Genomic DNA, 15,816 nt, shown 5'->3' on the forward strand with positions numbered 1-15,816 from the left:
AAGTAAATAAGTTTAGCACAAAAATTCAACATAAATGTCTAAGTTAAAATACTTTAGAATCACAGAATCCATTGATTTGCTTATTCACATTCATCCAAGATGTGATGATCTATCTACTGATTACCCTTCTAGGTTCCCCTAATTATTCTTAGAAAATTCCTTGAAGTTTCTGGAACAAGTATGTAAAACTATTTCATATTCTGACTTTTCTCTAAGTTATGTCCCCTTTTCCTACTCCATTGCCTAGGATGACAATTATAATTGATTAAAGCCTCAATGCCTATTGTATAGTCTCCAGGATGCCTGAAAGATCTCCTTTAGCTCATAAAAAGAGCTATTGCATCCCTTGTGCTTCTACTGTACTTTATAGGGTCTCTTATGTCCCTAAAATTATTTCACTTACTTGGTTTAATGATATCCTATCGGACTATATTTCTAGGATTTATCACAGTATGTGGCACATATTAGGTATTTAATATATATTCATTGAATTACTGAGTAAACAATAAACATAATATAAAAAGTTTTGTATAATTTCCTAATTAGTTTGCATTCACCCAAAAGTAGAGCCTGAAACATGCAGGTGGTGTATATGAAAGTGATCCCAGGAATATAAAGTGAGGGAGCAGGGACAGTGGGACAGGTTCTAGAAAAAAATGACAATATAAAGTTGATTTTTTTAGACCCAGGCTGTAGAATACTTTCAAAACCTGTCTTAAACTTTCAGGCTGCATTTGCACATAGGCTGAGCAAACACTTGGAGGCTCAAATTCTGAGAACATGAGACAGAAAATTAGAGAAATGTGTAATGAACATGCCAGGTGGACTTGCTGTCAGCAAATAGGGAATGTTTCACCACTGCTGCCACTGCCAATCAGAGGTGAACCTACAGATGTGACATGGCAATCAAAAGCATCTACTACTGTTTCATAAAAATGGTCTTCATATATCCTGTGCAGATAATTAATGGCTTCTAGGTACCAGGTGCTCAGCCATCTTGTACATCTTTCACTTCCAAGATGTTACATATGAATGTGTTTTCACAATATCAAAACACAAGTAAATTCAATGTCACACTTATGCAGTCCTTTTAAAATTCAATATTACTAAAATATATTGATTGTCTAAGTCATTTCCTTTTCAACCAGTTTTACATTGTAGAAGTTCACAACCACGGGTTGAGAAGTTCAGTATAACCTACTAAAACACCTGGCCTAAGCTTGGTTTATACAATGCCATAGGATATTCTATTGCTAATTTTACTGAATGGTTCAATTGTTTGTTTTAGATTCTTAACAAGTAATGTCAGCCAATCTTTTATTTAATTCTTTCCCAATACTCTTCATAACATCCAGAAAATAATAGTGACATATATTCATTTCTGTTCAGGTTAAACACTTACTTCCTTTGTCGAACAGAAATCTGAAACTCTAGTTTTTTATGTCTTATTCTGCATGAGTAAAATAAGCCACATTTTAGGAATCAAGAACAATTGAAATAGGATTAAATTGTTCTTGGTTTTAATTATACTGATTACAGAAAGATAGTATGCACTGGGCTTCTGCAAGAATATCCTATGTATTGACAGATATATAAAAAGCAGTGATATAATTGATTCATAACATCCTATAAATCAAAAGATCTTATTGAACTTCAAGGAATCACATCTTTTGTGCAACTCCAGAAGCATCTGTGATTACTTTCTTTGAGAAGGAATTGGAGTTAGATTGATATTGCATACCTCCTGTACAAAATTTGGTCTCTGGACAATCTGCATGGTTTTGACCTGAGAGACTGTGAGAAATGGAGAAGTTCAGGCTATTCCCCAGATACACTGAATCACAATGGCAATTCCGAAAGATCTTCATGTAACTCACATTCACTTGAAATTTGAGAAACACAGCTCTAAATGATAGTTATTTCTATTGAAGGTATATCATAGTTATGGAATTAGAGGTGGATGATGATTATGTCTTTAGTTTATATACCAGTTAGGTCACAGGCTTTCTTTCCCTGGCTGGCACAACTGAGAGACACACCTGCTGATTTACTGTTAGCTACCTAACAACTAATGGCAACTTCCTCTTTCTTTCCCCCCTCGTCAACCTCCCTCTCTGACAAGGGGAGGGTCTTTATAAACAATGAGAATATCCCTGGTCCCACAGAATGAATGATGGCTACTTTAAACCAATTCCATTGTTTCTTTCTTTTACCTAAGAGTGGTTTAGTTGGGCATATGACAATATTATAAGCAGATTTATATTAATATTTTGCATTGTGTGACTCTTGTAAAAGGAATCTATAGAGAAATATTGTTCAAAGTAATTTTAAGCTAGAAGAAATCAGCAAATACTAAGAAAAGAGTATGTCAGAATTTGGTGGGAAAAGGAAAGATATCATTGAACTGTTAAGTACCGATAAACTTTTCTATACTGTTAATGTATATTGCTATTTCCTTTTTCTTCTTTTAATGATAATACTCTGAATGACTCTATTACTCAGAGACAAAAATGTGCTATAGACAAATCAGTGTATCACAATCTTTATTTAGAGGTAATATTTAAACTATGCTGAAAAAATATATCTCCTCTCAGATGAATTTTGCATTTGGGAAACCTTCATGAGGTCTAGAATTGATTAAATGAATAAAATTGACCTTAAATTTAAGGAAGACAGAGGGTCTGTATTTGAAAAGGAGCTTCAGAGACATCACAGAACTAATGCCATGCAGCTTTGTGATAGACCTGGGAAAAGTCAGTGCCGACTTGCTCCATGAATCTCCTTTCCCTTCTGGCAAACACCAGGAAATGAGAGTAGAGGTTTTAACTCTGCAATTTTCTAACTAAAATATCTGGTTTTAAGAAACTCTGGCTTTCAATCCTTAAAAGACATAACTTCCTCAAAATCTGATCCCTAAGCATCAAATAAGCACCCATTCAGGAAAAACAGCATAGTTTTTAAAGTTGGAAAAATTTTCAGTAGGTTTCCACTCCTCTCTACCAGTGAATTACAATTAGTAATAGCTAATCTGAAATAGAATAATGGATTATATTAAAAGATTTATCGTTTTAAAATTCAGAAAAATTTCTAATCTGAGAGGACTTTAGTGGTTATCCAGTCCAGTGCTATGATTTTATAAGTGAAAAAATTCAAATCCGAGAGGTTACGTGGCTCTCCCAAAGCCACAGCTAATTAGTACTAAAATCATGACTACACCCCATGTTTCTTACAAATTGGTCTTATGCTTTACCCTGCCTCTTGCTTTCATGATATCAGTATGTCTAACAAATCATCTTATGGTTCACTGCTTATTTTTACTGATGTATTAGTTGCATGAAAATGGCATGCTTAACTTCAGACTCTAGGCATATGTGAAAAAAATAAACCACACTGATATCCTATAGTTGTTTCCTAACAAGAGGATAAAAACATCATGTTTCTGACTGTGTAAATTTTGTTTACTAAAGAGGTTTGTTACCAGAGTTTTTGATTGATCATAGAGTGAATGTAATGATTATGTATTTTTCTTCTATTCACTATAAGAAATGTTGAGTCATTTACAGATTTTTGAAAGAGCTACACTTTACCAAACACTAACAACATAAAAGTGTGAAAAATCATTATTGAACAACGCTCAAGGGTCACAGTTTGGTTTCAGTAAAATTTAATCCTCCTATTTTGGTAATCTGGAAATTATATAGTCTCTAGGTTGAATTGTTATTTGTTCACCTTTTTTACAGTTGAATGGCTTTTAATTGCTACTATCACTAAGGCATATACTATATAATTTCAGAATGTCAGATTATAATACTATGTACCCAAAAATATATTAGGTATCTATTTATTATAATTCTACATTAACTTCATTTTTTATAGATTTTTATGTGTGCAGGTTTCTGTCATTGCTATATGGCTGATACCTTTATAACTATTGGCATTTATCTTCTAAGAATTTCAGGAAGTTGGCCTATCTATAGATTTCTTTTCATTTAAAAAAATATTGTAATTATAAAATACTTTAGCTAATAGAAACTCTAGGCCCATGTGATATCTGAAATGTCAGCAGCATCCTATCTCCCACAATCTGATAGGTGGTTATCTACAATCAGGTTGATTCAGATTCCATTCCATTTCATCCAAATTGTTAGAAAAGTACTTGTTTATATGGAGTTAAGATTTTCTCATAATAATCAATGCATAGGATTTAGTTTGACCCTGTAGAATAACATAGATTAAGTCTACCCTTTTTTCAAAGCGATGGGATTTTCTGTGCGTTGGTTCTTAATATTAAGCATTAGTTACCATAGCACATGTCCCTTTCCTCTTTCCAAGCCCTGAAATGATGATGATGATGATGGTGATAATAGCTGATATTTACTTGAGCACACACCGTGGGCCAGGAAGGATTCATCATCTTTTACCTGCATTCGGTTATTCAATACTCACAACAGAGTCACAGAGATGGCACTAGTATCCCCACTTACCATATGAGCAAACTGACTTTAAACTGCTTTCTAGGACTCATATCAGCTAAGAAACTGCAAGCAAGGAGCAAGCTTATGTTTCTCTGACATCAAAGCCAAGTTCTTCCCACTACACATTCCTTTTACTGTATCTCATTTTCATTATCCATGCTTCTTATGACATGCTTCTTAAACTCATCATTGTAGTCTTTCACTTGGAATGCTTTCATTGGTTGAGATTTTTCTGACTCTTTCTGTACAATTCATATATTTGTTTGATTAATGTTGCTGTTTAATAAGGGATTCCATTTCAGTAAAACTTCCAGCTTTCCACACAGAATTCTGTTGTGAAACATGAATTGCTGAGCCCTGTTCCCCCAGCTAGCTAAAATTTAATTTATTCTTTTATATTATATATATTTAAGTACTTCCCAATAAGTACTCCTCTCCTCCTCCAAATGCCAATTGGTTACTGTGGAGACATAAATGTAGGCTAGAAAGCGATCAGGCCACTAATTGATACAGACAATCAATTAGTTCTTCAAAGGAGCTGGCCCAGTGTTTTACACATAGAGAACACGGGAGAAAGATCAGAGTTTGTTGTGGTATAATCTCTGTTGCTTCATTGTGAACCAAAGCTATATATGTATGCTACTGAATGGTTTCTACAGAAACTAAGCATGTTTCTCACTGTTTGCTAATGAGATGGTAGCATTATGGGAAACAATGATATTGTGTGATTCAAACCCATTAGTTTTCTCTTTTTGAAGTTCCAGACTAAACCAATTCCAGCTATGTTCAGGTCAAAAGTCTTCTTAATCTCTGCGTTATGCTGATCAAACTTCAAACTGTCGGGTCCGATTATTTCCATTGGGGCAGTTCTTTTTGTGATTAATTAAAATTTCTTCTTGATTGCATACAGTTCTTTTAATGTATAATCCTTTATTGTGTAGCGAATTGAGAATATGGTCCTAATTTAAAAACAAATACTCATGTAGGCCTCTAAATATTATGTAAGCCACCAATTTCAATAAAGTGAAGAAAAAAAAATTAAACATTCTATCATTTTTGCATGAGTATATGACTGCAAGAACCAAAGAAAATTATGCCTGACTTTCCTATCGTGGCAGATTATAAGACTTGATTAAAGGGGAAAAATGCTTGTAAATAAAAATGTATATGCAGAAAGCCTTGATTCCATATATACAGTGGTATTTTAGTTTTAGGAAAAATAATCAAAGGTGAGACTACATGGAAAATTTCAAAATGTGGCCACCTTTCTCCTCATTAGACTATAGGAATTTGAAAATCCAGGTTAGTTTTCCTTAAAGTTTTTCTATAATTTAAGTGAAGAATTGGTCTGGAGTTCCATTCTGTCTATATAGTTTTGTGATGACTAGCTACTTGATCTTTTATGTTGTTCTATCAGGAGGGAAAGTTTTTATTATCTCATTATCTATTAGAGAAAACTAATGGGTTTGAATCACACAATATCATTGTTTCCCATAATGCTACCATCTCATTAGCAAACAGTGAGAAGCACGCTTAGTTTCTGTAAAAACCACTTGTTTCTACCTGCCAAGAAAACATGTCAATTTTGTATGAGTTACAGCCTTGCGCATAAATACAGTATCAAGAGGGTCGTGAAACATCAACTGCTTCCAAAGACAAACTTGACTTGTCTCACCATAGGTGGCTCCCCAGAAATACATAAGTAAAGCAGTTGAACGAAGTAGTGCCGGGACTAGAGTATTGTCGAGAACAGCAAAGCTGGCAACGGACCCAGTGCCGGGCACCTTTGAGTCCCGGTGGTGAAGGGCAGTGAGGAAAAAGATACAAAGGCAAAAACGGGAAGAGGCAGGAAGACCTCTGACAAGAGATTCTCAGACAGGGACTAGCAAACAGAGAAACAGAGGAAATTCGCAAGGCAAGCCTCAGAAAAGAAGGGCTCCTCAAAGGGCAGCAAGCTCGCAGATGAAAGAAGGATCTGGTCTGCTGGTCTGCTGCCCTGAGTGGGGCACCCGCCGTGGATGCAGCCAAGCAGAGCGCGTGTTGTCGGCAAGGCGCCCAGGCCCTGGCTGCTGCCCTGGCGCGGTCACCGGTAGGAGCACAGGGATTAGGGTGTATGGAAGGAGTGCATAGAGCATTTGTGGTAAGACATATCATGGAAAAAATACTTGTAATATTTGTAAAATATTTAAAGAAGAGCATGGCACACAATATTGTGCAAATTCTTACTCGATTCAATTAAATAATAAAATTATTTTTTCCATAGAATTAACTTCCTTTATTCTATCATTTACACACTTGTGTAAGCAAATTCATTTGCTTGCCAGAGCATTATGCTTCTTTCTGTGTTCCACATTTTTAGGCAAAGAGACTTCCTGCCTTTACTGCAGGATGCCATTCTACCCTTTCTTTAAAAGGAAAATCCTTAAACTGAGAAAACTTCCAAAGCACAGTCTTAAGTAAATACCCTGTACTGCAGACTTCAGTCTGATACCAGCAAAAAGACAGTTAAAAAAAGGGGAAACTCACTCCATGCCATTCTTTCTTCCAAGTATGAGCTCGGCTACAGCATCTGTTTTTTTTTTTCCTGCTTTCTAATGCCTTTGGGTAGTTTTGAAAATACTTTGTCCAGAACTTACAGTTATTCTATCAGTGGGAGGTTGGTCCCATCAGACCTGACTTGACTGACTGAAAGCAAGGCCTCCACATCCGTTCTAATGAGATGGGGTGAAAGGGGCAGGAGCCGGCCTCCTTCTCTCATGGGGAGCTTTTCCTCAAGTGTCTGGTGACCGTTCATTGTTCATTTATATGCAAAAATTAGACAGTAAACCTGAGTGCACCTTCGAGGTGCAGGGACACGTTGTCAGCAAGGTATAGAGAAATGAGCTACTGGTCAAACTTTGAGTTACTGGAGAAACTTCCAAACATCAGAATCCGGAGGTGTTTTTTCTGGAGTATTGTTACTTCAGAGAATGATCAATAGTTGCCTGCCTGAGGCATTGCTTGGCTCCCAGCAAACCACATCGGTTTTTGGGAGCTGAAAGTCTTAATGTTCAGGTATATTCTGAGATATGACTCTCACTTTCACATGAACCTTTGTGTCTACTCTTTTCTGACTTTGTAGTATCCAGATGAATTTTCTCTGGAGAAAATAAGTGGTCTCTGCCAGAGAAGGAGCAGTAACAACTTCAGTGCACCTAGTAAAGGTGTGACCCTGGAGGTCTGTCTGCTTCTGATGCAAACTTTCAAACAATCCACTGTTTCCAGACCTTCTCTCTAACTTTATATTCCAAGGCCCATCATGTTCATTTTCATTTCCTATGGTTTTGAAGTGAATCAGCCACTGGTTTGATTCTCCCTCTGCAAGCATTAAATTCGAACCCTTCTTCATTTTGTTGAATTATGTGCTGTTTCCAGGTCTGATTTCTATTTTCAAAAATTTTTGGGATATAGCAGATTTTGAATTAGAACAAGAATGTCATTTGTGGTTGTGTTTTTGTTCTCCTTTTTGCAAGGGTGACTTTTGAAAGAAGCTGGATTGTTTTCACCCCTTTTATTAAAGTTGGAAATATGCTTCTGGCATACCCATAAAGTAGTACTTTACAAAATTAAATGGATGAAATTCTAGTGTATCATATTGACAAATTTTAAAGTTAATTCTAAGCATTTCCATCCTGAGCATCTTACTATATGCAGTATTTGTACACTATATTTTCTGGCCCAGAAACATTTCAGTATATTTTTCACTCACATGCATTACTGTTTATGATTTCAGAAAAACATAATTTTAAATGGGAAGAGCAGATTTTGTGGTCTGCAAAACAATGTACGAATGGCCCTGACTTATAATGGTTCAACTTAACTATTTTTTTGACTTTACGATAGTGCAAAAGTGAAATGCATTCAGTAGAAATTACGCTTCAAATTTTTAATTTGGACCTTTTCCTCCGCTAGGGGTATGTGTCTCTCATGATGCTGGGCAGTGATGGAGAGCCACAGCTCCCAGGCAGCCACACAGTCAGCAGAATAAATAGCTGATCACTTGCAACCACTCGGTACCCATACAACCATTCTCTTTTTCAGTTTCACTACACCGTTCAGTAAATTACATGAGATATCCAACACATTATTATAAAATAGACTTTGTGTTAGATGGTTTTGCCCAAATGTAGGCTAATGTGAGGTTCTGAGCATGTTTAAGGTAGGCTGGACTAAGCTATGATATTTGGTAGGTGCATTAAATACATTTTTGACTTAATAATATTTTCAACTTACTGTGGAATGTAATGCCATTGTAAGTCAAGGAAAATTTGTATAATCTTCTTTAACACAAAGAAGAATATGATAAGAAATTTTACCTCTTATAAGTTCTTATTCTTACATAAAGGAAAAAAGAAAATGGGAAATCTGTACATATTTTCAATCATTGGCAACTTTTAAAAATGAGGAACCATCCAAAAATCTTGATTTGATCTTGTTTGAGAAATCATACCTGTCACACTGGTTTCATATTCACAGATGACAGCAATCATTAGGAACTGAGAAAATTGTGTCACCCTTAGCCAGAACATGTGTTTTTCATTTCACTGCAGTCCTCACTTCTCCCTATTATTTCCTGAAACCTAGCCCACTTTAGACATTAAAATATTTGCCTTCTTATTATAAGGTAAAAAACAACATCCTAAAGCAAACCTGTACTATATTACACTTAGTACTTAAGATAGATTTTCCAAAGAATAAATGAATCAGCAAACATTGAACTATAATCGTATTACTGCAACAACTATTATATCAGCAGGTTTCAAGATAATGGTGGACAGATAATGAGTATTCTTTAAAACTCCTTCAGATTATTCATTAGCATATCTTGGAGATTTTGTATATATTATAAAAATAATTGTACTTTTCTTTCTGGTTTGACTGAATAATTATATATTTTACAATAACTATATATCATACATTTCATATCTTGTCAAAACAATAGAGTTAAATGAAGTTACCTCATCCATTTGAACCTCAGTTGAGAAAAACCAAAGCACATAAATCAAGCAAGATCTAAAGAAATACCAAGAGTTATGCACAAAGGGAAAAAGAGGGACCAACTCTCCAGATAATTAGACTAATAAGTAGTGTATGTGAATGGAAGCGCTTATGAGAAAAAAAGGATAATCCAGTTGTCGGAAGCATTCTAAACCTGAATGAACCTTCAAATGCTAGACATCACCAGTCTTTATCTCATTTCCCCAGAGACACAAGTTTGTTTCACAGTTTTGCCACAAACTAGGCATATGAACGGTGACATTTACTCATTCCCAGTTTTTTGATCAGCAAAATGTACCTAAAGAAGGTAAGTCTCATTAATATGTTAGTATGCAAAAAATGCTTGGGATAGTGTCCAGCACACAGCTGGTGTTCAAAAGACATCAATTCCCTTCCCCACCACTCTCATTCTCTCTGTGCTTCCTCCGCACCAGCCGAGTCTACTCCTCAAGCACCATTTGAAGGTTCATTGCAGTCCAACATTCAAACAGTAGAAGGAGGTACTTCAGGGCTGTCCTTCCTCATTTGGTAATCTGATGCAATATATGCTACTAAATGTGTGATTCAGGAGTCCTGTGATTTTCCCAAGTTGAATTCCCCTTCCTCTCCTTTCTGAGAGAGTATTATATCTCAGATTCCCATGAAGAAATCCCCTTTGCTCTTTTTTCTTCTTTATCTCTGAGTTGGTTCCTAAAATTAGACCCCCACCCCTCAAACAATTATCAAAGGCTTCAGTAACTCCAGCAAGAGACAAGTGTCTAAAATTCTTTTAAACCATTTACGGAAAACTCCACCCAATAAACATTTAGCTCAAACAGGCAGAAGTGTCATTAGTTTCAGACAACCCAAAAATTGTACTTTATTTGGCATCCTTAAGCTGTTCTGCACTCATCTGTGGTATAAAATTTATGAAGCCAAACCGTGTAAGAAATGTATTAATGAATAATATGCTTTTGCATGAAATCTTTCATATTTTCAAACACAATCTATCCAACTATGTCCCTTATCTCTCTCAGGCTGAGCCACATGCTAAAATGCCCTTTATATACTCTCATCTCCCACTCAAAGCTGAATTCATCAATTAGAAAATTGAGCTCATTTTTAAACCTAACACATTTTTTAGGCTAATGATCAAAGTAATTAATTTTTCTCTCTTGGCATTATCAAGTTATAAAATATTGTAACCTCTTTAGTCCTTGGGCCTTCAGACTGAGTAGCTCAAGAAAATCATCCCCAAATAAGCTATATGGCCTGATTCTTTCTCCAGAGAGGACCTCTCTCTCAACACTACCCACGCTGAGCTTCTAAGCCTACTCCCACTTTAACTACCTCCCAGCTATGTGCTCTACCTTCTCATCCTCTTCACATCCCCTCCTTGCTCTAACCAAAACTTCACTTTTTCCTTTTAGAAAATGTTAAAACCGTGTTCAACAGGTAGGCACTGCACATTCCCATGTACTCCACACCAGCTCAAACTGTTAGAATGAAATGTGCTTAGCTTTTAGTTGTGTTGAGACAGCTAAAATTGTGTCCCAACTTAGTGGGATCAAACTAGTTCACATTTGTTATTTCCATCTACTGATTTTCTAGCTTCATCCAAGTGCCCTCTTTGGAGATTTTTCAGGTTCATGTCACTCCACACCACGTCCCTCTTCGTAAAAGAGATTACATTTTCCTCACTTTTATACAAAATTGTAGAACTAAAAATCATACTGTTTACCAAGCCATTACATGGAGCAGATTTTTCAACAGTGACACTATCAATATTTCAATCAGATAATTATTTGATGTGGGGACTGTTCTCATTGTAGAGGTTGAGCAACAGCCTAGGCCTCTGTCCACTGGATGCCAACAGCATCCCTAGCCACAGTTTTAGTGACAACTAACAATTCATCTAGACGTTAAATATTGCCTGGTTGGAAAAGTTGCCCCTGGTTAAGAACTATTGGCGTAAAGGAAATGTTTTTTAAAAATTCCATTTTCATCATGGGATTTATAAACCTGAACTGGCACAGTAATTCGGAGTGCAGCTGCAGAGAGGAAGGGCAGCAAATGTTAAGTAAGGAAGTTTCAAACACTTAAGCCTGGAAATATAGTCATGTCACAGTAAAATTCCAAAAACAATTGTTACATTAAAAATTTTTAGAAGTCTCTATTCAGGTCAAAGTGTCTGAAATGGAGGAATAAATTCATTTCATAATTATATATTCATTTAATTAATGCATAGAGTTACAAATGGATTCGATTTGGTTATTATCATTTTGCAGACACTACAAAAGAGAAAGAAAAAGTAAAAGGCACAGAACTTTTTTAAATGGCTTCCAATGTAATAGATTCAGAGAGGAATAAATGTATTCAAAGGCAAAAGTAGATTTAAAACATCAAGTGTCTATAATTATATCATTATCTTTTCTTCATATGCCATTTACACTAAAAACAGCTATTTATAATAACCTACTTATTCATGAAGAATAACACCCAGAAAATCAAAATTTGAATTCTAATGAAATACAGTGCAATGTCATGTACAAAATGGCAAAAAAAAAAACCAACAAATACCAATTGATAAAGATCAATTGTGGTGCCAAAGTAGCTAAATTTGTGCCAAAAGCATAGTTAGTACTTTCTTTTATTGTTACAGTTTTCAAAGAAATTATAGTTGTTATACTTAAACTATAAGCCTTCCCATAAAGTCAAAATTTTGGGACTGCCCAAATCAATCTCATATTCATAGTATACGAAGCATGTCTGAATTACTTTGAACATCAGATATTCTGAAGCACATTAGTGATGCCACCTCAGTTTGCAGCCTCTGCGGCTCGAGGGTGTGACTCACTGCTTCTGTCCCCCACCCCCACCCGCGTGACTTTCCGTGTGTTACTGCGTAGCAAGGTGAAAGCTCTCCTGATGATGGTGGTGTCCACAGGGTAACAAAGTGTCAAGTAAACCAATTTTTTTTTAAGTTACCCATGTGTCATTTTCCTTTCATGACAAATGTAAATGTGAAAATAAACAATTTATTTACTAAGTGTCTTGTTTTATTTACACACAGAAAAATACATGAGTTTCAAATTTGCTCCAAAGTTACCATAGATGCAGCTTAAATGATGAGAAATTGGCTAAAAACTTTGGTTTTGTTATACTTGTTCAGTAAAGTATCAGGAATTTATTCTATTAAACAACTATTTTTGTGTAGTTTTAAATTTTAGTTTTATTCTTAATTAACCATAACTGACAGACTGGCCTAATACTTAGTGATATTTCAAAAGACAAATCAGTCTTTTTAAAGGATGGACTTCTGTTTAATTTTAGAAACTACTACAAATGATTCAGCTGTTGAACTGTTCCTGACGGGAAATCAATTCATTACAGAGTGAATTCCCATTAATGCTAAAAGTGTTGATTTATCTGACATTTTAATTTTTGACTTCTTAAAGAAATGAGTTGGATTAAATTCCTCACAGTCTCTAATGGGAAAGGAAATGTTGCATTGTAATCCAGAACTTAACTTTTGAGATAAATCTATATTTGAATCTTGTTTCCATCACTTCTAGCTGTGTACACATAGGCAACTTCCATAAGGCCCAATATCCCCATTTTTATTGAAGTATCATTGATATATAATCTTATATTGGTTTCAAGTATACAACACAGTAGTTCAACTAGTGAGGGCAAGAATTTAATAATATGGGAGTTAGATAGTAATCCAGTTTCATTCTTTTGCATGTAGCTGTCTACTTTTCCCAACACCAGATATTGGAAAGACTGTGTTTTTCCCCATTGTATATTCATGGCTCCTTTGCTGTATATTAATTGCCCACATATGTGTGGGTTTATATCCAGGATTTCCATTCTGTTCCATTGATCTATGTATTTGTTCATGTGCCAGTACCATAGTGTTTTGATTACTGTAGCTTTAAGTCAGGTAGTACAATACTCCCAGTTTGTTGTTCTTTCTCAGGATTGCTTTGGCTTTTTGGGTCTTTTGTGGGTCCATGTGAATTTTAAGATTACTTGCTCTATTTCACTGAAAAATGTGTTAGTATTCTGATAGGGATTGCATTGAATCTGTAAATTTCTTTGGGTAGGATGGCTATTTTGACAATATTAATTCTACCTGTCCATGAACATAGGATAGATTTCCACTTATTTGTATCTAATTTCTCTTATTAGTGTCTTATAGTTTTCAAAATGAGAGTTTTTAAAAAGTGCTTAGCATGGTGACTGGCACAGAAAAGATGATCAATAGTTATGTTTGTTATTGCAATAATTATTTTTATAAAAAATGAATTCTACTTATTATTTCGGCATTCTATGAAAACATAACCTGCTCCATGTTCTTTAGGTAACAATGGTATTAAGTTATATGCCATGTGCATTTTTTTTTTCTGATGGAGATGATGAGAGAAATACCCAAATGACTGTGTTGCTGGTGGGAAAAAGCTTATCATTCCATAGGGGCTTCAAAGTGTAGTTCTGTTCAAAACTAGACACTCTTAACAATTATGCTGTGAAACTTTCAAGGTGCCCTTAATTTTTTTCACCCCATAATCACTTTTTTCTATGCTCAGTATTCCAGAATTCTGGTTTTCTACTGGTTCCTTATCTAAGAACTTGAGGACATGCAAATGGTTGGAGGGTAAAGGAGGATATTAGTTATATATATAAGTTCATCTGTAGTTTCCATCTTTATGAGGAATTTCATTCTGTCTAAAAGAATGCCTGAACAGATACTGAAAGAATCCAGGATCTATTTTTAGTAACATCAATTTATTGGCTTTATTATTTAATGAACATTATGACTACCATCCTGACTATTCCAATTCTGTTTTAATTCGCCAAAATATAGCATATTTAACTCTCTTACAGGGACCAATGAAAGCATTTCTCTACTCCCTACCACCCAGGATTGCATTGTAGTGTCTGTGTGTTAATATCACTTTTATTTCCTTTGATTACTGAATTTATTGTGATACTAAAATTACTACTTCTGTTTAAGTTACCCCTGCCTGATCCAGCAACAATATTTGAGGTATGTATTTAATTAATTTAAATAATTCATATTAAAATAAATTCATACTTATGATTCACCCATCAAATATCATTTACTTAACTTTGTGAAACAAATGGAAAAGAAACAAACTATAAGGCTCTAGGTTTGGAAGAAAATCAAATAAATAAAACTAGAGTCGAATCACACATCTGTTTTTCTGTCATGCAGGTTTGTTGTTAATGAAGCCAGCTTAACAACAGGACTCAAAAGAAAGTGAAATTTTAGAAAAAACACTGTAAAAATTGAAAATATTTTCAAATATATGAGGGTTTAAAGATACATATCCTCAATTTAAGGAAATTTTTCAACCTTCCCCCACACCCACCCACCATTTCATGAAATTTAATGCACAAGTATATGTGCATCCCAAAGTGTCAACAGATTATTTTCATGCATTAGGACTTTCAATCCATGCCTCTCTTAAAAATTTAGAGCTTGTTTGCTTCTAAGGCTGAGTGCATTTTGGAATAACTTTGTGTTAGCTACAAATAACAATCCTTTCAAGCCCTAGCAACCAGGCTCTGCTTTAGCCATGGCCTTTGAAGAGTTTCTTTCACTGCCTTGTCCCTCCTCCTCCTGCGCACACCCAGGTCCCTACCATCCCAATTAAAAATATATAGCGAGCAAGAGGAAGGAAGGAAGGAAACAAAGAAGGTAGGTAGAAACGAAGGAGGAAGGAAGCGAGGGAGAGACAGAGGGAGGAAGAACATTTTTTTAATGAGGTAGTGCAGCGTTTCAGATTTTAAAAGTATACAAAAGCCAAATGTGCACTTCCTTACCTGCTTAACATGCAAGTTTGGGGATATTATCCTTCATCAAATAACAGGTTTATTGATTATAAAGATTCCAGTACAGCTTTCTTGCCAATGTATGCTGTTTTTGTGAAGAAAAAGAAAAAAAAGTGACTTGGAAATGAGCCACCTTTATTTTAAGTTCCCCAGTCAACATGTTGCCATAGCAACCAAAGTTCTTGCTATCCAGGGAAAGACAGATGTCTTTGCTACAATCAGAATGCAAAAGCTTAGAGAAGGAAAAGAAAAAAAAAAAGCAATGAAAAATCATGATTTCATTATTTGAAATGTGAATTGCTCTGCTTTGGCTTTGAGCCATAGTTCTTATTATCCTCAGTATCCTTCAGCATGTATGTAGGTTCCTCAGTATGCTAATATTTCATTGCCATTAGTTAAAAAATTACTTCCAATACTCTCATGTTTCAAGTGAATTCACCCATAGCCAAATACAGTCATTATT

The 15,816-nt window shown here is 35.2% G+C and overlaps 1 long non-coding RNA gene across 1 annotated transcript in view; it reads right to left on the reverse strand.

Annotated features, from left to right (window-relative positions):
- Positions 1–15,473, reverse strand: part of LOC118970904 (uncharacterized) — a 58,846-nt gene extending 43,373 nt beyond the window's left edge. Inside the window, exon 1 of the long non-coding RNA XR_005059096.2 lies at positions 15,345–15,473. This is a non-coding gene — a long non-coding RNA (uncharacterized lncRNA). The remainder of the gene's footprint in view (positions 1–15,344) is intronic.
- Between the last annotated feature and the right edge of the window lie 343 nt (positions 15,474–15,816).

Source organism: Manis javanica, chromosome 9 (assembly GCF_040802235.1).
Source record: "Manis javanica isolate MJ-LG chromosome 9, MJ_LKY, whole genome shotgun sequence".
NCBI classification, from domain to species: Eukaryota; Metazoa; Chordata; class Mammalia; order Pholidota; family Manidae; genus Manis; species Manis javanica.